At 42.4% G+C, this 22,785-nt stretch overlaps 1 long non-coding RNA gene across 1 annotated transcript in view; it reads left to right on the top strand.

Annotated features, from left to right (window-relative positions):
* Positions 1-11,741, top strand: part of LOC127688460 (uncharacterized) — a 113,108-nt gene extending 101,367 nt beyond the window's left edge. The window contains exon 3 of the long non-coding RNA XR_007978702.1: positions 9,435-11,741. This is a non-coding gene — a long non-coding RNA (uncharacterized LOC127688460). The remainder of the gene's footprint in view (positions 1-9,434) is intronic.
* The last annotated feature ends 11,044 nt before the right edge of the window (positions 11,742-22,785 follow it).

Here is a 22,785-nt window from a genome sequence, read left to right as displayed (position 1 = left end):
TACATTACCAGGTGCTGCTGCTTTTCTGAGCAACTGCACTTAGAGTTTGAGGTTGCACTTTCTCCATGGGAAAGTGCTAGAGAAGGCGACATGAAGCCGCCGCCTTTGGGCCTTTGGTTAAGAACTGCCACCCGACAGACCAGCTTTCCAAAGATGGACTAAGGGGGCTGACTCCCACATGCTTCTAGACAGCCACAGAGATAGGATGAAAGAAATGACAGAAAGCATAAAACTCATAATTCCTTGCGATTTGAGTCTAAAAATCAACACAGGGACTGATTTGCTCCTCAGTCACTTGGGGATTCTTGTGACCTAACACATCCCCAAATGCCACATGAGTGAAAAAGATAAGAGAGGAGATGTAATCAAAGAATCTATGTGCAAACCACATCTCATTAAAATTACTTTCACTTTCAGGATTAAGAACCCGTTGAAAGAAGAAACCATGGAAATAAAAAGCTATGGTAGAGACCAGACATTAGCTTTAAGTCTTCTCAGAGCCCACTTGTGCTTTTTAATTCTTACACAAAAGAGCAGAATAGTTTATTATCAATATACACAGAGCAGTGTGCTAACTCACCTTTCCTAAGATTTTATAGTCTGCAATGCACTTTAAGAATAGTTTTATTGAGCCATAATTCACATATCGTAAAATTCACCCTTTTAAAGTGTTATTTGTACTTGTTTTATAACCCACTCTACAAACCTTGGCTGCTACGGTAGGTGACAAAAAGCAAGTTAAAGGGGTTTGGAGAGAATAAAAGGCAGGTTGGTAGGTAGGGACAAGATGACACTCACAGTAAATAGAGAGACAAAACCAAGAAGAGAAGCCCAGAGAGCAAGCAGAAAACTGCTCGTTACATAGCCGCTTTTGGCTTACTGGAAACCCTTCTCTAAGATGCTTCAGAACACCGCAGGAATATGATGGCGTACAACCCAGTACAACATCATTTGCAAGGATGCCCTTGAGTTTCAGGGAAAGGCTGCGGTGCCCAGTGCTCTCTGATTTAAAAGGCAGGGATACCCACCACCAATCGATCCATTAACACTTGTTCTGCACAGTGACAGCAGCAGCTTAAAGGGAAGTTTTAGGTGCTTTAAGGAGCACATCTTCGACTCTCTGTACAGTGAGTCCATCCAGGGGGACCCCAGGTCATGGATGTTTTATGGGGTGGACTGTGTGATGTGACTCCAGGGACAGGATATACACTCGGCTGTGGCCCGAGCGACGGTGTCCAGGCCTCTAGACTATATCTTTCTCTTATGAACAGTGCCCATGTCTTATATTTTTAGACCTGGCTATCTCTCCCAACCATAAAACCTGAATCTTTTTGGATGGTAATCAGAGCAGTTCTGCCTCTGGGATGCAAAACAAATACTGGAAGAGTTTTCTGTCACATTTTCTCCTGGGGGAGGGGGAGCAAAAACTAACAAAACAAAAAACCCCTCTGAAACTCACTTGGCCCTCTGACTTCCATTTGTGACAGGGGTATAAACAAAAGGACTTGTCAGGATGCCACTGTGGGTTTGGTTGGAAAATATGTTCCTTCCTTCCTTCCTTCCTTCCTTCCTTCCTTCCTTCCTTCCTTCCTTCCTTCCTTCCTTCCTTCCTTCCTTCCTTCCTTCCTTCTTTCCTTCCTCCCTCCCTCCCCTTTCTCTCTCTCTCTTTCTTTTGGTCTTCCCTTCTTCCTCCTCCTCTTCTTCTCCCCCACCCCCTCTTTTGAGGCCAAGTCTCTCTGTGTAGCCCAGACTGGCCTCACTCAGACACGTGACCATCTCCCCTGTGGCCGCAAGCCTAAGCATTTGACAGCTGGCGCTGAAGGTACGCATGTCTACCATGCCCTGGTGATCCGTTCTCCAGCTTCGGTCTGTGAGGGCCTGTGCTCTCAGGGTTAGGCCAGCCGTATGTTGACCTTCGCTGTCCTCACCTGAAATCGGCACTTGCAAGTTCCAACTTTGATTCGCTCCCAGATGATGAAGCATCAGCACAGAGACATAACTGGCTGTGAGTAAGAACTGGAGACGGTGGAGTTTGAACGTGAGTGTTTCGGTTCTAGGAATTAAATGAGATAATACCTACAAAAGAACATTGCGAGATTCATATCTATAAAGACTTTTAGACATACATGATATAATGAGCAAATTATGTTATAAACATAGAATACCATTTCCAGGATTATTTTATAGGACCACATTAGAATCAACTTCCTAAATCCAATCTTTTGCTGGTGTCCCCTTGCCAGGCCCTAATTATGACTGGGTAGGTTCTCTCATTGCTTTCCTAACTATGCTGGATCATGGGCAGTCTGGAATACAGGGTCCTGGAAATGTCATGCTGGCTTTGTTTGTGAAGAGCTATGGCCTGCTTGATCATTTGTGTCGACCTGAACCTTCACTAGGGAGAATTTCTTCTCCTTGAATCCTCGGTTAAGGCCGGATACAATTCTCCTGTCTCCCCTACTTGAACATGTGGCCTCTTTGTAATGTCAATATGACACGAATGATAACCCCTAGATTTTTAATGGCTGCTCTTCTGTCCCTGACGAATACACCTTCTTTCTGATCACTACCTCCGACCTACAACTGCAGCCTACGTGGGGCACAGTGTCCCGGCTCTTGGAAGCCCTGTGTTGATGTGGTCCTTTGAAGGTGGCATGACTAGTTTAAGGCTTTATACATATCTTATTTTACCACTATACAGTCTCTTTAATGCCTATTTCTAGTTATCTGTTTGCATAAGGTCTGTTTACATACATACATAATAAAAATAAAAAGCCGAGGTTTTTTTCTGGCTACTTCCTGCTTCCTTCTAATGGTTAGTTCTGGTTATCCTTGACTCAGCATCAGAGCATCTCTGTGTTATCCAAGTTTATCCAGCTTGTAAACAGAAATGACTTTTCCCCCTCACTGTATTTCCCACAACACCCCTGACTCCCAGCATGGCTTTTTGTGCAGTTTCAGAGCCAGGACGTCTGCAGTCAGAGGAATGCTTTCGTTTCTTCTTTTGGTCTCTCTTGACTTGCACTCATTAAAATTTCTTATTATATTAGCCCCACGCCAGCACCACCCATATAAGCCGCAGGCATAACAGATTATTTTCTGACTGCCATCGCCCATTTCTGAAGCAACGCCATCTTGAAAGGATTCCACCAGGTCTTCAGCCTTGCCATTTCCTTCCACCCCACTGGCTGCAAGCTCTGTCCCAGTCTTCCTTCGGAACATTTGCTGTTTTCAGACAAAAGTTAGAAAGGACGAGTGGTATGCTCACAGCTGGAACCGATGAAGAAAACAAGAAACCCAGGATGATAGTGTTTCCTTCTCTCTAATCAATAATTCATTTTTAACCAGTGTGTTTGAGGAAATTGAGACTTGGCCTTAAGTAGCTCCTTTGCAAGAACAGAAAACGAGCAGAATTCTAAAACAAAACACAATTTGGGATACAGAGCAAACAAAACGAAAGAGACTCACCGATGGAAGGCTGTGCCAACTATGATTCTGGGCGATTGCTTTTGCAAGAGGCAAAGCATGGCTACTGTTTTGTTTTCAAATGTATGGACATTACATAAACATGGCCGCGGTAGCATTTGACCTGCCTGTGTGAATGGGAGTGAGCATTTTACAGCGTTTGAATCCTGGGCCCTAATGGAAAGCAGCGGTAGCATAGCAGCAAGCTTCTTCTATCATGAGTGACATGCCCAGCAAACAAGCTGTGGCCCACACACATGTAGATATGTCTCATCTTCCTGGGCAGAGGTTTGCCATGAGCAGAAACTCCAACTGACTCACCAGCTTCAAATGTCCAAGGTGCCCTTAGATGGGACTTACACACTTTGCTTCACCCTTCAAAATGCATCTGTTGCCGTCAGGGTCTTTTCTTGTTTCTTGCTCCAACTCTGTTTTTGCTCTCATCCTGCTCAAAGCTCTAAGTCTATGTGACATGCGCCAAATTCTTCTTACTTGAACCTGTTTCATCTGGACCTCTAAACTTTCCTTGCTCATTTTGCTCATGGAGGCAAATTCCCTTCACTTAAAACCACACACACACACACACACACACACACACACACACACACACACTTGTTGAACATCCCTAATCTGAAATCTGAAATGTTCCCAAATCCAAATCATCCTGAACATGACTATGATGACCCAAGTAGAAAAATGCAACTTATCCTTTTGTCATGGACCCTAGTAACCCCTCCCCTGCCACACACACTAAAATAGTATATATAAAATCCCTAGACACATTATATATATCTATAAAATCAAGTGTGTATGTGTAAGTGATCATGTAAGGGCGAGTACATCAGTTAATTAGATTTGAACTCCAATTCTTAAGATATTTCATTTGGAAATTTCATTTGAAAATTTCATATTCCAAAATGCAAGATGATCTGGCTCTTAAACACTTTAGGTCACAAGCATTTCTGGTAAGGCAAATTCAACCAACACATGCAATTTTATAAGACTTTTGCCAGGTTTTGGTAGATTTACTGTTTTCTCTCCCTTTGCCTATCTGTCTCATTTTGTGTCTGATGTGCCAAGAATCATAGATGCATCACATCTTAAACAAAATGACCATTGTGAAGTAGTCTTGCCACTTTATAGTAAACGACTTTTTTCCCCCTTGTGAATATAGTGAGGAGCCAGAGTTTGGAGTGCAGGGAATACCTAAAAGAGAATGTAACCCAAAAGGGGATGGAGATATGGAGGGCACTTAGCTTAGACTTAGCTGCACCCTTCTTCCCAGAGTGCTCCCTGACGACAGCTGTGACTCTAACCTACAGTTTTGAAAGAGCAGATGCCCCACTGCTCCTTACAGAGCAGGCCCCGCCCCTCTGTGCAGAGCAGGCCCCGCCCCTCTGTGCAGAGCAGGCCCCGCCCCTCTGTGCAGAGCAGGCCCCGCCCCTCTGTGCAGAGCAGGCCCCGCCCCTCTGTGCAGAGCAGGCCCCGCCCCTTTGTGCAGAGCAGGCTCCGCCCCTTTGTGCAGAGCAGGCTCCGCCCCTCTGTGCAGAGCAGGCCCCGCCCCTCTGTGCAGAGCAGGCCCCGCCCCTCTGTGCAGAGCAGGCTCCGCCCCTCTTGTCCCCAGCAGTATTAAAAGTCATTTCTAAAAAAACAAATGCAGATTAAATTTCATGGTAGGAAGAAGATTAATTAATCATGCTTCAGTTGACATTTCTGCCTCCGAGGATAAAGGTTTCTTTAATTATGTCTTCTTCAGGAAGTATTTGCCAAGACTAGCTCTTGTTTATGCAATAGCAGGTTTGGAGACCACGAAGACCAGCAATCTCTTTTGATGACCATAAGAATGGTAAGGCAAGTTATTTAAATATCACTGAAAGAGAAGGGAAAGTCAGGTTTAGGAATAGAGACTCCTACAGCAACAGCCTGTGGACTGTTCTTCCCAGTTACAAGTGTGCCATTGTCCAACTGAATTCTTTTGCATGTTTCCTTGCATGTAAACACTCGAGTATCCCCCCTCCCCCCATGGCTACGACATTCACTAGCCATGGGGTCCTGTGTGAGCTCTAGTTTAGGATTTCTTTTGAGGAAGGGAATTTCTCATGTGGAAAAAGTATATTATGTCACAACTTACACATCTTGAGTTTTAAGTAGTCTTTACTATAGAGGACACACTTCTAATACACTGGATGATCTACCTTTTTCTCTGTTAATCCAGTATTTTAAGACCTATCCATCATACATATTTCTATGCCTAGAATAGGTTTAAAGCAAAAGGGTATTTTTTTTTTTTTAATTTCAAAGACACTCCCTCTTCTTCTCTTGAGGAATTGGATTGTCTCACATGCAGGTGTGGTCTCACCAGACTTATCTTTTCTTTGTCTTGACTTAGCTATTTGTTCTGCAGATCTTAACAAGTGAGATTAATGTTTATCAAAGTTATCCATTTTCTTTTATGAATCTGCTAAGAAAATGGCCCATTTACTGCAAAAGCTGCATACAAGACGGTATGCTTATGTTGCGCTCAATTCCCCACTGTTTGTTCCATGTAAAGTTATACCTGAGGCACCACAGCCCATTCCATATGCCTTTTCAAACACAAATTTGATAAATATATATATATATATATATATTTAAATATAAAACGAACTAGAAACATAAAATCAGCCCTTCATACTTCAAGTATTGTTGTTTAGAGCTGATTGGCAGGAATTGCTGGAGTTATCTGACTTATTTCCTAAGATTTCTCATTAGTCATCATTGGCTTTCTCTTTCGCTTTTATTTTGGCATCATTCTATAGTCCATCAATGGAAAAATATTATTTAAATAGATATACATACATACATACATACATACACACACAGCATGGAAGAAAGAGGGATGCTGTACGTGGGAAAGAAGTCTAAAGGGATGGGGTGGTGTGAAAGTAAGACAAAACATGCAGAGCATGCTTAAATAAATATGTTCATGTGGGTGCTTGTGTGTGTGTGTGTGTGTGTGTGTATGTGTGTGTGTGTGAAGTGAGCAGAAAGGGGACTATTTGGCAGAAGGAAGGGCACTTACAAAAGCTGAAAAGAAGGGACTGGGGAAGACAGGTTTAAATAAAAGCAAGATACAATGACATATACATATGAGAACCACATCATGAAACACATTTTTTTTTTGTATTTAAAAACATTTATTTATTTCCTTTATATCCAATATCAGCCCCTGCTTCCTCCTGGTATTCTGTCACGCAGATCCTGCTCTCATTCCTTGTCCTCTTCTCCTCAGAGAAGGGGCAGCTCCCCTGGCTATTACCCACCCCTGGCACATCAAGTCACCGAAGAACTAGGTACATCCTCTCCCACTGAGGCCAGACAAGGCGGTCCAGTTAGGATACTGGAATCCAGAGGCAGGATTTAGGAATAGACCCTGCTCCAGTTGTTGGAGGACCCAAATGAAGACCAAGCAGTCCATCTGCTACATATGTGTAGGGATGGCGAGGGCTAGGTCCAGCCCATGCTTGCTTCTTGGTTGGTGGTTCAGTCTCTTTGGGAGGCTCCAACGATCCAGGTTAGTTGACCCTGTTAGTCTTCCTATGGAGTCCCTGTCCTGTTTGGGTCCCTCAGTCAGGTGTGCGGAAAGCAGGGGAGAGAGATAAGAAATCAGTGGGGTGGGGGTGGGGAGTAATGGGGACATCTCTAGGATGTGCCAGAGACCTGGGACAGAGGGAGGCCCCAGGGTGCCTATGTGGGCAACTCTGGCTGAAACTCCTATAAGATTTGCAGGGATAAAAATAGAGAAGAAACTGAGGGAATGGCCAACTAATGACTGGTCCAAATTGAGACCCATCTCATGGGCAAGAATCAATCCCTGACACTATTAATAATGCTCTATTATGCTTGCAGACAGGAGCGTGGCATAACTGTCCTCTGAGAGGCTCCACCCAGCAGCCAATGGAAACAGATGCAAAGACCCACAGCCAAACATTCGGTGGAGCTTGGGGAGTCTTGTGGAAACCCATTATTTTTATGTGAATTACTTTTTTAAAAAATAAAATTTTAAGATAAAAGTAAATGATATGAAATGACTTGGGGATAACAGATGACAGAAAAAGAAATTAACAAAATGAAAATAAACTAAGGTGTGGTCTTGCATGCCATCCAATTACACAGGAATGCTCTTGAGTGGAATTCTTAACTTCTCTGGAAAGATACAGGGCACAGTACTAAGAAAACACAGGCATAGTTTATTGAGTAAGTCAGCAATCCAGCTTGAGGTGGTGACCCTGTATCTCACATTTACCCATCTGTCTACCATTATTCCTTCAGGATGACTAAAAGTTTCCATGGCCAAAGATATTTGTGATACAAATTCTCAAACACATAGCATATACAGTTTTAGGCTCTTTCTACCCTAGACCAGACGTCTCAGTTACTGTTTTATTGCTGTGAGGGGACACTATGACCAAGGTAACTCTTGTAAAAGAAAACACTTAACTGGGGACTTGCTTTTATTTTCAGAGGTTTATCATGGTGGTAAGAAGCATAGCACTGGAGCAGTAACTAAGAGCTTCACATCCTAAGCCACTGGTAACAGGAGAGAGAAAGATCTATATCTATATCTATATCTATGTCTATGTCCATGTCCATGTCCATGTCCATGTCCATGTCCATGCCCATGTCCATGTCTATATCCCTATCCCTATCCCTATCCCTATCCCTTTCTCTTTCTCTCTATCTCTATCTCTATCTCTATCTCTTTCTCTATCTCTATCTCTATCTCTTTCTCTATCTCTATCTCTATCTCTATCTCAAAAAAGACCTATAATTTCACCACTCAAGAGAAACAACTATGGCAGTTATACTTACCTATAGAGTCTTTGTGGGGATGGGGGGTGGAGATAGGGGGTGTGGAGGACTATTTATTATTCCTCATCTCTTTTGCTTAAGAAGTATTTTATTTATTTTTAAATTACAGGTATATATATATATATATATGAATGTGGGGATGTGAGAGTAAATGCAGGCGCCCGAGGCTGCTAGAAGAGGCCATCTAGTCATGCAGAGCTGGAGTTACACGCATGTGTGAAGTGCCTGAGGCAGGTGCTGGGTACTGAACTCAGATCCTCTCCAAGAGTAGCTCTCCTAACAGCTGAGCCATGCCTTTCATTCCTGTTCTTTCTATGTTGAGGAAGAACCACTCATCCCAACACCCCCAGGTCCTTATCCTTCCTTCATTGACTACTGGGTAGAATGATACCAACCTGGTAAGTTTGGAAGAAGTAAGCGTGAGTAGTTACCAGCTCCCACTTTGTTTATGTCTGTGCTTGTCCCCAGGACATGTGCCCCACAGTGACACTGCAAGCTCAGTGTTAGTTAAGTTAATGGGAAGCCGTGAAGTGGTGAGGAATTTAGATATGGCTGACCAGGAACGAAGGCCCGAAAATGTACTTCCTCATACATGGAGACCAGAGGAGACCAGAATTACTTGTTGCTCAGCCTTGTCAATGATGAATATGGAGGTTTGAATCTTGAATCTTCTCTGTCCTTCTCCTGAGGGTTGCCTTTAACCTGTCTAGACCTTAGGAGAACAGAGAATTATGTCTTCTTGGACTGTGTGTGTGTGTGTGTGTGTGTGTGCTCGCGCATGCACACACATGCACACATTGATGTGCATGTTTGTGGGCACACATGCAGAGGCTAGAGGTTTCTCCTGGAATCCTTTCTGCTAAGCTTGCTGGTGAGCCACCAAGTTCTGGAGTTCAACCTGCTCCTGCCAGGTAGAACTCTCTAATGCTGGAGTTCCTGGCAAGCACGGGCAGGCTTGCGTCCTTACCTGGGTGCTGAGGCTTCGAGCTCAGCTTTTCATGTTGGCGGTGTGGTGTGTTCTCACCCACTGAGCAGTCGCAGTCTCCTCAAACGCTCACTCCACTCTACTCTTCCAAGTCTCTCTTTCTAACTTACTTTTTTTTTTTTTTTTTAAACAGGCTGGCAAGTTTGATGGGAGGAGCCAAGGACTAGCAACTCTCCTTGGAAATGTCATTTGCTTGCATTGGGGAATTGAATCTCGACCAATGGGGAGAGCAGAACCGTCCAAATAGCAGAGTGTGTGATCTCTGCCCAAGCCTTTTATTGACTTTCAGCTTTCACAGTGAGGGAAGTGAAGGCCAAACTTCAGAGCTGCTTCTGCGAGAGAGGCTGCCAGTCCCTGGGTCAAGCGGAGCTGCTTTGGGGCTTTACTGACAAAGTGTGGCACGGAACTTGAGAGGGAGGCATTTCCCACCCTCAGAAGCAAAGCCAGTGATAGTTTTGGCTTTCCAAAAATTGGAAGTGAATCACCGGTGTAGGTGAGGGAGTTTTGACCGCAGGCAGTTGTGAGTTTGGCATTTCAGTTACAGGATGTGAAGAAGTGGACCATGGCGAGAAGAACCAAGATGTTGAGATTGGACCACTGCAGGACTATCAAAGACACCTCTTGGAAACTTCCTAAATGGCAGCTGCTGGGAGAGATAGGGTCAGTTCTGTTAAAGGGAAGCCCCTGGCAACTGGACCAAACTGCAGCAGAAGGCTGCACATCTACCTCATGGTCCCAGAGATTTTGTTGTTGTTTTTAGCATCCTTGAAAGCTGATACACTTGTACTCAGGAACTCCTTCCTCAGTTGTCGCTGCCTTGGTTATCAGGGTAACCCCTCTGTGCGGTGGGCAGCACTATGGCTCCCTGATGCCCTACCCCCACTGCTCCTGCCCAGTTTCCCATTGTCTGTGGCTGACTAGGCTCCACATGGACCAGAGCTACTAAGTATAATGAAAAAAATAAAAATAGCCCTTTCCTCCATGTGACTTGCCTTCTCGACAAGGGTTCCTTGGGGCCCAGACTATGGTAGAGTTCCTGAGATAAATCTATTAGTTTCCCTGCCCATCTCTTGTTCCTTATGCATGGCTCTACGGTTGAGGTTGCGACCAGTCCCAGATAATCACCTTTGTTCTGCCTTAGCATCCTTCTGCCCACCCAAGGCTAACCTTGACATGCTTGACTTCTGCTCTATCTGAGAATAAGATGCCTGCTGGGACGCTGTTGGGCTTCTCTAACACCCATGACACAGACAAGGCCACCTCCACCACCTTATCAGTTCTGCACACACCTTGCTCATTTCAAACCTTCGTGTTGAGCACAGCGTAAGTTTTCTTGCAGCTGCTGCTGCTGCTGAAACATCCCAGCAATTCCTGAGTCCTCTGCAGTCAATGTCACATGCCAGCATGATGGCCTGGCTATGGCGAACTGTCTAATATTTCATTTATATTATATATGTATGTATACACACACACACAGGCTATTCTTTTGAGGTATAAGATAAGTGTCTATGTCTAAAGGACATGCACATTCTCGAGGGTTTTGATACACATGGACACACTGGAATAATACACAGAAGTAAACTGGGCTGCTGTTAACACAGCACATAGACTTGAGGTCCTCTTTGTTTCTGAGCTGAAGTGTTCTAGTACACGGGAGTCACCATGGGCTTGGAAACTAGGAGTTCCTCTTTTCCTCTTCTTAGGAGTTATGTACTCTTTGGGAAGTTAACACTCCTGCTTCATCTTGCTGAAACCCGAAACCATCGTTTGTGAAACTTGAGTGCAGACTTTCCCCGCCCACTTCGCAGGGATCAACTGTGATAAGAGATGCTTTGAATGCGCCAACAGCCTGGTCAGCATCATGACCTTTTATCATCCTAGGGTAGTTGTGCTTTAGTGGCTCATGCTCCCTTATGAGGTCTTCATTCTCCATCAACACATTGAACCAGGGAGACGCCCAGATGCACAATGCTTCCCATTGTGTCTCAGGCAGACTCTGAGATGGGCGAGGGCAAGGCTTGTGGGGAACAGAACTGGAGCAGGGCCAGGGGCTGCTAGCATGCCGTTCTGGTAGGGTAATTAAATACTAATACATTTCTGCCACTGGCAAGCACCCCTACCATTTGTGGGTCTTCTCCTTGCTGCCTCATGAAAGAAGGTGCATTTGGGTAAGGACTGACTGAAGGCTATTACCATTCTGTCGGTCAGGGAGCAAGCTTTCTCAAAGCAGTCAGGAGGTGGGCCAAGGGAAGCTAAGAAGATGGGTTGCTCTTTACCTACCTTCCTTCCTCCCTCCCTCCCTCCTTCCCTCCCTCTCTTCCTTTCTTCCGTCTCCATTTTGCAAGAGCCCAGCTTAATGAAATAGTTTAGTGGCATGCATTTTAAGTGAGACATTCTATGAAACATTAAACATGATGGACAACGTGGATTGCTTTTGGTGTTGAGTTTTGTTGCCCACATTTGTCTCACTTAAGCTCATTGTGAGAGAGGGAAGGGAGAAGTAATGGAAGGAGGGAAGGAAGGAAGGAGAGAGAGAGAGAGAGAGAGAGAGAGAGAGAGAGAGAGAGAGAGAGAGAGAGAATAGAATGGAAAGCGCTGTAGGCATTACAGAGAGCCCATTATCTCAAAATTAATTATTCCCTTTTAGAAAGTCCCTGCAGCAAGGCTGGGGACAGAGAACAGATGTGGCTCTTAGTCAAGAATACTTAGAACCCAAACCAGAAATTCAGCTACGGGAATAGCTGTCAGCCAGGACGAAAGGCCGTGTTGACATGGTTGGTACTGAGTAATAGTGTCTAGGCCCTCGAAATGCAAATGCTGTTGTTTGCAGTACAAAAGCTCTGATTTTCCCTTCAACAGAGCGTGTACTATTAAAATAGCATGTCCTGTGTGGAATTGCCACACATTCTTTCCATTTTTTCCCCCTTGTGTGAGTCAGAGTGCAGATTCTCGACAAGGCCGAAAAGAAAGCCATCTAATTTACATGGCACAGAGGACCCACATCTGGATGAAGTTATTCCCGAGTGGGAATTACTTGCGACGTTTAAATATAGGCGTGCAGTGCAGAGCTTCCTTGTTTTGACCATATGAGGCTTTCACATATAATTCCATGAAAGCAAACCCCGAAAATCTACTTCTTAGTAAAAGGAGTCTATGCTCATTCTATCCTTACAGAACTGACCCAAACTGAGACTGGCTATGAGCGGTAAGACGCCACTAGACTCTCATCAGCCCCCAACGTCTGAAGTGAGATAGCCCCATCAAAGGAGCACTACATTCCCCCATGTTTGTGCCAAGATGCTAGCAGGATCTGAGATCTGTCCCATCTGGAAATCCCAACAATAACAGTGAGCTGCAGATGCTGGCCAAGCTGAATGGAAACCATTGAGAGTGTCAAGTACCGGCTGGATAGATCCTGTAGGCTTTAAGGCTAGCAATAGCAGACATGTACAGTTTAAGTCACTATAGGGAAAGAAAATAGGCTCTCCAACATAGTGGGGAGCAGCCATTGGGAAGGATAATATGAACAGTTGATGTGCAGGAATGAGGATATGAGGGGAAGCCAGGTGACTGCCTTCAGAAGCTAGGGTTCATCAATCTCTATTGCTGACATCTAAATCGAAACTGTACAGATCATCTAGATAGTGTCACTGATAACAGTGACTTTCTTATCATAGACCTTAGTGTGGAAAGTGCTAGACAAATAGGAACGATTATCTTGTTAGAGGCTAAAGAGTCTGAAAAAGTTACTTTGTGACTCATTTTAGAAGTGTCAGGACAGCATTTAACTCAGTGATCCTATGAATTCTCTTCCTTTTACATGCTCAGTTTCTGCCAAGTGATATTTACTAGGATTTTGAGCATTTGACCTTGACTTCCTTCTCTGGGCTTCTGGACCATCTTCTGAAAAAATACGATAATACCATCTTTGCTATCCGCTCCATCTGAATTCCTTTCAGGGTGGGTTTTTGTCTTTTCTTAGGAAAAGTACATTTGCTAAGTTGCCAATCATGGGAACAAGCCTCCTAAGCATGGACTAACAGGCAGGCAGAGGGCAAACCCACCTCACATTGAATGTAAGTCAAAAAGGGACAATGTGTGAAGGAGAAAAAAATAGGCACGGAGGGAAGGCTTATGATGGGTCTCATAAGCCATCCCTATGATAATCGTTTCTATTTGTCTAGCACTTTCCACACTAAGGTCTATGATAAGAATGTCACTGTTATCAGTGACACTATCTAGATGATCTGTACAGTTTCGATTTAGATGTCAGCAATAGAGATTGATGAACCCTAGCTTCTGAAGGCAGTCACCTGGCTTCCCCTCATATCCTCATTCCTGCACATCAAGCACGCGAGTGGTTGGACAGGAAAAGGCTCCCAACACCACATGCTCAGTCTTCAGTCTGAAGCTTCTTTCATGGCTACGTTGGGAATCTTGCCTCTCCACGGCCATTGGTCCAGTTAAAGTCCTTCTAGAGAGACGTGAATTTCCTTGCGTTTGTTGGCTCCTAGGAACTGATGGAGTTTCACTTTGGAGTTGAGGAAGTAGTGACTTGGGAGATTGTGCATTAGCTAAAGGAATAGGAATTTTTACAGAAGAGGGCTCTTAAGCAATTGCCAACCATTAATTCTTCCCTACTCACAAAAGAAATGTTCAGTTCAACTCTTTATGGGAAGGTTGCTGTTCAGGTACGTGTGAACATGTAAGTTTAGATAACTCAAGGCACTGTAAAACACGACACCTATTATTTTCAGCTTGTACCTTAAAGTAAAAGAACATCCATTTCTCTGCCCATCTTCCCATTTTCCCTGGGTAATAAATAATGCAAGAAATGGCGTAGTTACCTTGGACATAAATGTGGTCATCTATGCTGAGGGAGCTAGACTCTCTTTAGCAGGCCTGGATTTCTAACATAGGGACTGCTAAAAGAGAGAAAAACAAAATTTAAGACATTACAAGTTTCTAAGCCACATTTTTTGTAACCTCAAGAAGACAAACATTCATAAGCAATTACTGACACAGCACAGAAGTGCCACAGCCTGTGAGACACACCCTCGTCTCACAGTTGTTGAGGAATGAAAAATTTGTGTACTACAATCAAGAAAATCAAGATAAATTGTCTCTTTCTTTTTTATTGAAAATAGTTTTTTTTTCATATAATATATGCTGATTACAGTTTTCCCTGCTCCAAGTCCTCCCATTTCCCACCCCACTTCCCTCTGGACCCCCATTCTTTCTGTTTCTTGATAGAAAGCAAACAAGCATCGAAGGAACAATAATAAAATAAAATAGAGAAGTTGTCTTTTTAGACAGATTGTTTATTGATTTTTGTATATGTTTGTGTATGTGCCTCTCTGAGTGTATGAGAATTCATGTGTGCAGATATTTATGTACAGAGTTTGGGAAAGGGACATGAACTATCTTCTTTTATTATTCACTGCCTACTATTCTGAGCGGGGTCTCTCCCTGCCCCTGGGGTCTATGTTTTCTAGTCTAGATTGAAATTTAAAACCTCTGCTGATCTTCCTATCTTAACTCTGCTTGAAGCTCAAGTCACCAGGCTATGCAGAATGTCCAGCTTGTTACAGGGTGGCTGGCATTCCACACTCCACTCTCATGATTGTTGTCCTGCCTGGTTTCCATCCATTTGATAACCCAAATTAGAGTTATCCGGGAAGAGAATTCTCAGTTGAGAAAATATCTCCATGAGGTCACCATTAGTCAAGTCTGTAGGGCTTTTTCTTGATAATGATCGATGTGGGAGGGCCCAGCCCACTGTTGGTGGTGACAGCCTTGGGCTTTTATGTGGTCCTAAGTGGTATAAGAATGTAGGCTGAGCAAATCATGAAGAGCAAGCCAGTAAGCCGTGTTCCTCCTCAACATGAGTTCCTGCTTCCAGGTTCCTGTACTGAGTTCCTGCTCTGGATTCTCTGCATGAAGAACTATGAGCTGTGAGGGGGAAATAAGGCCTTTTCTTCTTGAGTTGCTGTGCTCATGGTATTTATCACAGTAATAGACATTTAACTAAGACAGTTGTGAAGTGAACACTCTGAATTACCAGAGTCTCTCCAGACCCATAAATTATCTTGTCTAAGTCATCTCGCTTTGTGTCCTGTCAACACGGCGGCTGATGGTATTTCCTGCTTAACAGAGAATGCTTTAGGAGTGGGGTCTCACCACAATGAAATGCAAAATAAATGGTAGAGTTGACTGGGTGGATCTTAAGAAGTTGATTGGGTCAAGGTGGTGGACCAGAAAGCTGGTATTCTTACTCTGTTTTGGAAAAAATATTCAGAAAGAAAATGTTATTTATTAAAACTTTGAAAGATAGACTGCATGACACTAGACCTAAAAACTTTAGTGAAACCAGCTGGATAAATTCAGAATATTCTGAATACTTCTTGCTATTCTTAGCTGATGACCTTGAGCTATCGTAAAAGGTAACTCTGACTCTAAAGGGGCCACATTAGCCTATGGTATTCTAATAGCCCCAAGACTTTGCCATCACTTCCCCCAAAAGTCTATGAGTCCAGATAATGAGAGTTGAACTAGGAGTGAAAATCAGATTAGGAATAAAATTATTCCATACAAACTTGCTGTTTCAGAAGGTATGAAGAATGTTGGCCATGATGCTAAAGAAAAAGGAGAAGGGGGGGGGTGAGGAATAAAGGCAGGGGTGGGGTGGGGGTGGGGAGACCAATCAGAAAGCAACTTTGGGCATTGGAGAGATGGCTCAGTGGTTAAGAGCGTGTTCTGCTCTTTCAGAAGACTTGAATACCTAGCATTCACATTGGTGGCTCACAAGTGTTTACAACTTCAGCCTTAGGAGATACCATGCCCTTTTCTGTCCCCCAAAGGTACCTGTATGCATGTGTGCATACACACTCACACACATGAAAAATAACTCTTTAAGAAAGGACAAGATCACATTCAGAGTGGTGTGGCTGTAGACAAAATGCAGTTCTGGTCATGTGAGTTCTTTAGCCATGCTTGTGTATACACAGATGGGAACTGGAACTAAATAGTCAGAAACCAAAAAAAAAAAATTTTTTTTTGAAGAAATTTAATTGTCAATGAAACCACAATTCTTCTTTCTAAAAGCCTGTAACTCTTCCACATCTAAAAATACTTCACCACCACCCCGCCCCCGCAAATATGCCCCAAGCAAGAAGAAAGTTGCAAAAGCCATGTTGGTTCTGGGAGGACATGTAAAGGGAAAGGAAGATCTTAGAGGGATCAAGTCAAGGCCCAGAGGTGGCAGCAGTGATGGTCTGCGCAGTGGTGGAAATCCACGTGGTGGATGACGGCAGGTGCTAGCAGATGGAGTGCAGCAGTGTATGGATGGAGTGGTATAGAAGTGGCTGCAGGCGGTGATGGTAATGGCATCGGTTCTCTGGCGGCAGTGGTGGCTTCACAGTGGGTTGTGCAGGGTGCAGGATGGAGACCCGCTGGGTCACCTGGGTTCACAGCTCCCCTGCATAGTGATCACCAAAGTCTCAGCACCAATGCTGGGATTCGCAGGCGATGGCTCCAGAAAGATCACACCAGGCCAAACAGTTCCACATGAGTTTTATTGAGAAGGGAAAGGGCAAAGATAGTGGTGGAAAGAGAAGAAGGAGAGAGAGAGAGAGAGAGAGAGAGAGAGAGAGAGAGAGAGAGAGAGAGGTTCTTCTTACATATACATGGATGGTGATGTGTCACAGGTAAAGGCGAGCCCAATGGATTCTGGAAATATGGTGGCCAGTTGTCTTGGCAACAGGTACTGGCACCAACAGTAGGGGCCTTTGGTGACTGGTATGGGCACATTATTGCTATGATTTTCTTTCTTCTTTCCTACTTTGTGGCTTGTTTATTTATTTTATTTCCTCAAGTTAGCAGAAATGTAATAGGCTTTGTTAAGAACATTTTCATATCTATCCGCCATTGTATGAGATCCTTATACATCTCTTTCCTAATACCTTTTGCTTTGTTTCTATTCATGTGAATACCATTTGTCCTCTCTTTTCCCCTCCTCATCTCTTCAGGCCCCCTCCCTCATTGGCTAATTAATTTAAATCGATACTCTGCATATGAGGAAAAACATACAGTATTTGTCAGTCTGAATGTGGTCTATTTCATTTACACATGATTATCATTGGTCCTACCGTTTTTTTAAATAAATGTCACAATTTCATTCTTCTTTTATGATGAATAAAATCCCATTGGTGTATATATAACATACTATTGTTTTGTTGTCTTTGATCATTTATCTGCTGATGGACACGTAGGCCGATTCCATTTCATAGCTACTGTCCCTATTTTAACAATAACCATGGATGTGCAAATGTTTCAGTGTTTGTCGACTTAGAGTCCTTTGAGAATGTACCATGGAGTGGTATATCTGAATCATATGATGTATATATTGTGGAACCTCTACATAAACATCCATAGAGATGACATAGAGTTTTACCCCTCTCAGTACACCACCATTCTACAAAAAGCCATTTATAGATTGAATGCAATCCCAATCAAAAATCCCCATCCCAATTTTCAAAGAAATAGAAAAAAACTATCTTAAAATTCATATGAAATTCCAAAAGACCAGATAGCCAAAATGATTCTGAGCAGAAAACACAATGCAGGAGGAAGTACCATTCCATATCTCCAGATGTATTGCAGAGCCATGGTAAACAAAACAAAAGAAAACAAAACACCAAAAAACCATTGTGATGTGTTCTATCTATCTATCTATCTATCTATCTATCTATCTATCTATCTATCTATCTATCTATCTATCTACCTGTCTGTCTGTCTGTCTGTCTGTCTGTCTGTCTGTCTATCTATCTATCTATCTACACAAATGGAACAAAATCAAAGACCCAAACATTATTACAAATAACATCAGCTATTTAATATTCGATGTACTCTGTAGAAAAGAAAACATTAACAAATGGTTCTGGGAGAACTGAAAGTCCACACGTAGAAGAAGGAAAATAGACCCTAACCCTCCACAAAACTAAGTCCAAATGTGTCAAACACCTAAATGTGAAACCAAAACCAGAGTACTTATGATCCTATAAGAAAAATGTGGACAGAACCCTCCATGGTACAGGTGCAGGAAAGGACTTTCTGAATGGTACTCCCTTTGCTCAAAAATTAGGGTCAATAATTGACAAGTGGTAGCTCTTAAAGCTGAAAAGCTTCTTCAGAGATGAGAAACAGCTAATGGACAGAGAGGAAGCTCACAGAATAAGAGCAAGTGTCTGCCAGCTATATGTAATATTTGTATATTAATGAGAATTAATATACAGATTAGAAAAAGAAATCCCCAGAGAGCCGAAAGCATAACAAAAATACCCCAATCCATTTACAAAATGGACTCGAGATCTGAATTGAGAGGAAAAAATAAAAATGGGTAAGAAATACTTCAAAAATTCATCACTTCTGGTACTTCGGGAAATGCATACAAAAACAACTTGGAGATTCCTTTTTATTCCGGTCAAATTAGCAAAGATTAAAACAATAACTGACAACAAATGCTCATCCACTGTTGGTGGGATTACAAATTGGTCAGGCCACTTAGGAAATCAGTGTGAAGAATCTTCAAAAGCTACAAGTACAGATACCATCCTTTACATTCCTTAGCATATCCAGAAGGACTTGACATCCTTCTCCCAACCCTTCTCTCTCTCTCCAGCCTCTCTTCCTTCACTCTCCTCCCTCTCCCTCCAGCCTCTCCCTCCCTTCCTTCCTTTCTGTCTCTGTTTCATCTCGTTTTTTATCTTCTTTTGAAGCTATTGTGTGTGAGATTTCTCACTATCCCTGATTTTTTTCTTAGAGTTTATTATTGGCATATAGAGAAGCTACTAGTTTTTGTGAGTTGATTCTGTATTTGTATTTTGCTACTTATTTTGCTGGAAGCCTTATTTGGATATAAGAATTTCCTTATGAAGTTTTTAGGGTCTTTTATAAATAGTATTATATTGTTTGCAAATAGGAACCATTGTAATGTCTTCCTTTCCCATTCTTACCCTCTTATTTCTTACACTTGTCTTAATAGTCTAGCTAAGCCACTGAGGAGTATGGTAAGAACAGTCAGTAGGCACTGTCTCATTCCCTTTTAGTTTTCCCCATTTATTATAATGTTGGCTATAGGTTTGTCACATGTAGTCTTTATTATGTTTATGTTTTTTTCATTATCTAGTTTCCTCAGAGTTTTTATCATGAAGGGATGCTTAAATTTGACTAACGCTTTCTCTTCATCTATTGAGATGACACATATTGATTTGTGTATGTTGAACCAACTTTGCATTCTGGAGATGAACCAAGATGAACTTGGTCAAGATATATGATCTTAATGTGTTTTTGAGTGTGGTTTAGAAGACTTTTATTAAAAGTTTTTGTGTCTATGTACACCAGAAACAATGGGGTATAGTTTACTGTGTGTCGTGTGTTCTTGTTCAGTTTTTGATATCAAGACAAAACTAACTTCAGAGAATGAGTTTGGTAGTGTTTTTTTTTTTTCTTTTTTCTTTTGTAGGACACTTTGAAAAGCATTTTAGCTCCTCCTTAAAGGTTTGGTAGAATTCAACTGAATATAACCAATATTGCACCTTTCTTTGTGGGAAGATTTTTTTTATTCGATATATTTTTTATTTACATTTCAAATGATTTCCCCTTTTCTAGCCCCCCACTCCCCGAAGTCCCGCAAGCCCCCTTCTCTCCCCCTGTCCTCCCACCCACCCCTTCCCAATTCCCCGTTCTGGTTTTGCCAAATACTGCTTCACTGAGTCTTTCCAGAACAGGGGGCCACACTTCCTTTCTTCTTGTACCTCATTTGATGTGTGGATTATGTTTTGGGTATTCCAGTTTTCTAGGTTAATATCCACTTATTAGTGAGTGCATACCATGATTGATCTTTTGAGACTGGGTTACCTTACTTAGTATGATGTTCTCTAGCTCCATCCATTTGCCTAAGAATTTCATGAATTCATTGTTTCTAATGGCTGAATAGTACTCCATTATGTACATATACCACATTTTTTGCATCCACTCTTCTGTTGAGGGATACCTGGGTTCTTTCCAGCATCTGGCAATTATAAGTAGGGCTGCTATGAACATAGTAGAGCATGTATCCTTATTACATGGTGGGGAATCCTCTGGGTAAATGCCCAGGAGTGGTATAGCAGGATCTTCTGGAAGTGAGGTGCCCAGTTTTCGGAGGAACCGCCAGACTGATTTCCAGAGTGGTTGTACCAATTTGCAACCCCACCAGCAGTGGAGGAGTGTTCCTCTTTCTCCACACCCTCTCCAACACCTGCTGTCTCCTGAATTTTTAATCTTAGCCATTCTGACTGGTGTAAGATGAAATCTTAGGGTTGTTTTGATTTGCATTTCCCTAATGACTAATGAAGTTGAGCATTTTTTAAGATGCTTCTCCACCATCCGAAGTTCTTCAGGTGAAAATTCTTTGTTTAACTCTGTACCCCATTTTTTAATAGGGTTGTTCGGTTTTCGGGAGTCTAACTTCTTGAGTTCTTTATATATATTGGATATTAGCCCTCTATCTGATGTAGGATTGGTGAAGATCTTTTCCCAATTTGTTGGTTGCCGATTTGTCCTCTTGATGGTGTCCTTTGCCTTACAGAAACTTTGTAATTTTATGAGGTCCCATTTGTCAATTCTTGCTCTTAGAGCATATGCTATTGGTGTTCTGTTCAGAAACTTTCTCCCTATACCGATGTCCTCAAGGGTCTTCCCCAGTTTCTTTTCTATTAGCTTCAGAGTGTCTGGCTTTATGTGGAGGTCCTTGATCCATTTGGATTTGAGCTTAGTACAAGGAGACAAGGATGGATCAATTCGCATTCTTCTGCATGCTGACCTCCAGTTGAACCAGCACCATTTGTTGAAAAGGCTATCTTTTTTCCATTGGATGTTTTCAGCCTCTTTGTCGAGGATCAAGTGGCCATAGGTGTGTGGGTTCATTTCTGGATCTTCAATCCTGTTCCATTGATCCTCCTGCCTGTCACTGTACCAATACCATGCAGTTTTTAACACTATTGCTCTGTAGTATTGCTTGAGGTCAGGGATACTGATTCCCCCAGATTTTCTTTTGTTGCTGAGAATAGTTTTAGCTATGCTGGGTTTTTTGTTATTCCAGATGAATTTGATAATTGCTCTTTCTAACTCTGTGAAGAATTGAGTTGGGATTTTGATGGGTATTGCATTGAATCTGTATATTGCTTTTGGCAAAATGGTCATTTTAACTATATTGATTCTACCGATCCATGAGCATGGGAGGTTTTCCCATTTTTTGAGGTCTTCTTCCATTTCCTTCTTCAGAGTCTTGAAGTTCTTGTCATACAGATCTTTCACATGTTTGGTAAGAGTCACCCCAAGATACTTTATACTGTTTGTGGCTATTGTGAAGGGGGTCATTTCCCTAATTTCTTTCTCAGCCTGCTTATCCTTAGAGTATAGGAAGGCCACTGATTTGCTTGAGTTGATTTTATAACCTGCCACTTTGCTGAAGTTGTTTATCAGCTGTAGGAGTTCTCTAGTGGAGTTTTTTGGGTCACTTAGGTAGACTATCATGTCATCTGCAAATAATGATAGTTTGACTTCTTCCTTTCCAATTTGTATCCCTTTGACCTCCTTATGTTGTCAAATTGCCCGAACTAGTACCTCAAGTACAATATTGAAAAGATAAGGAGAAAGGGGGCAGCCCTGTCTAGTCCCTGATTTTAGTGGGATTGCTTCAAGTTTCTCTCCATTTAGTTTGATGCTGGCTACCGGTTTGTTGTATATTGCTTTTACTATGTTTAGATATGGGCCTTGAATTCCTGTTCTTTCCAAGACTTTAAGCATGAAAGGATGCTGAATTTTGTCAAATGCTTTTTCAGCATCCAATGAAATGACCATGTGTTTTTTTTCTTTGAGTTTGTTTATGTAGTGGATTGCATTGATGGATTTCCATATATTGAACCAACCCTGCATTCCCGGGATAAAGCCTACTTGATCATGGTGGATGATCGTTTTGATGTATTCTTGGATTCGGCTGGCAAGAATTTTATTGAGTATTTTTGCATCGATGTTCATAAGGGAGATTGGTCTGAAATTCTCTTTCTTTGTTGGATCTTTGTGTGGTTTTTGTATCAGCATAATTGTGGCTTCGTAGAAGGAATTGGATAGTGTTCCTTCTGTTTCTATTTTGTGGAATAGTTTGAAGAGTATTGGTGTTAACTCTTCTTTGAAGGTCTGATAGAATTCTGCACTGAAACCATTTGGTCCTGTGCTTTTTTTGGTTGGAAGACTTTCTATGACTCCTTCTATTTCTTTAGGCATTATGGGACTGTTTAGATGATCTATTTGGTCCTGATTTAATTTTGTTATTTGGTATCTGTCAAGGAAATTGTCCATTTCCTTCAGATTCTCCAGTTGTGTTGAGTACGGGCTCTTGTAGTAGGATCTGATGATTTTTTGGATTTCCTCAGTTTCTGTTG

This window comes from Apodemus sylvaticus, chromosome 1 (assembly GCF_947179515.1).
Source record: "Apodemus sylvaticus chromosome 1, mApoSyl1.1, whole genome shotgun sequence".
Taxonomy (NCBI): Eukaryota; Metazoa; Chordata; class Mammalia; order Rodentia; family Muridae; genus Apodemus; species Apodemus sylvaticus.
This window is presented reverse-complemented; position numbering and strand designations above follow the sequence as displayed.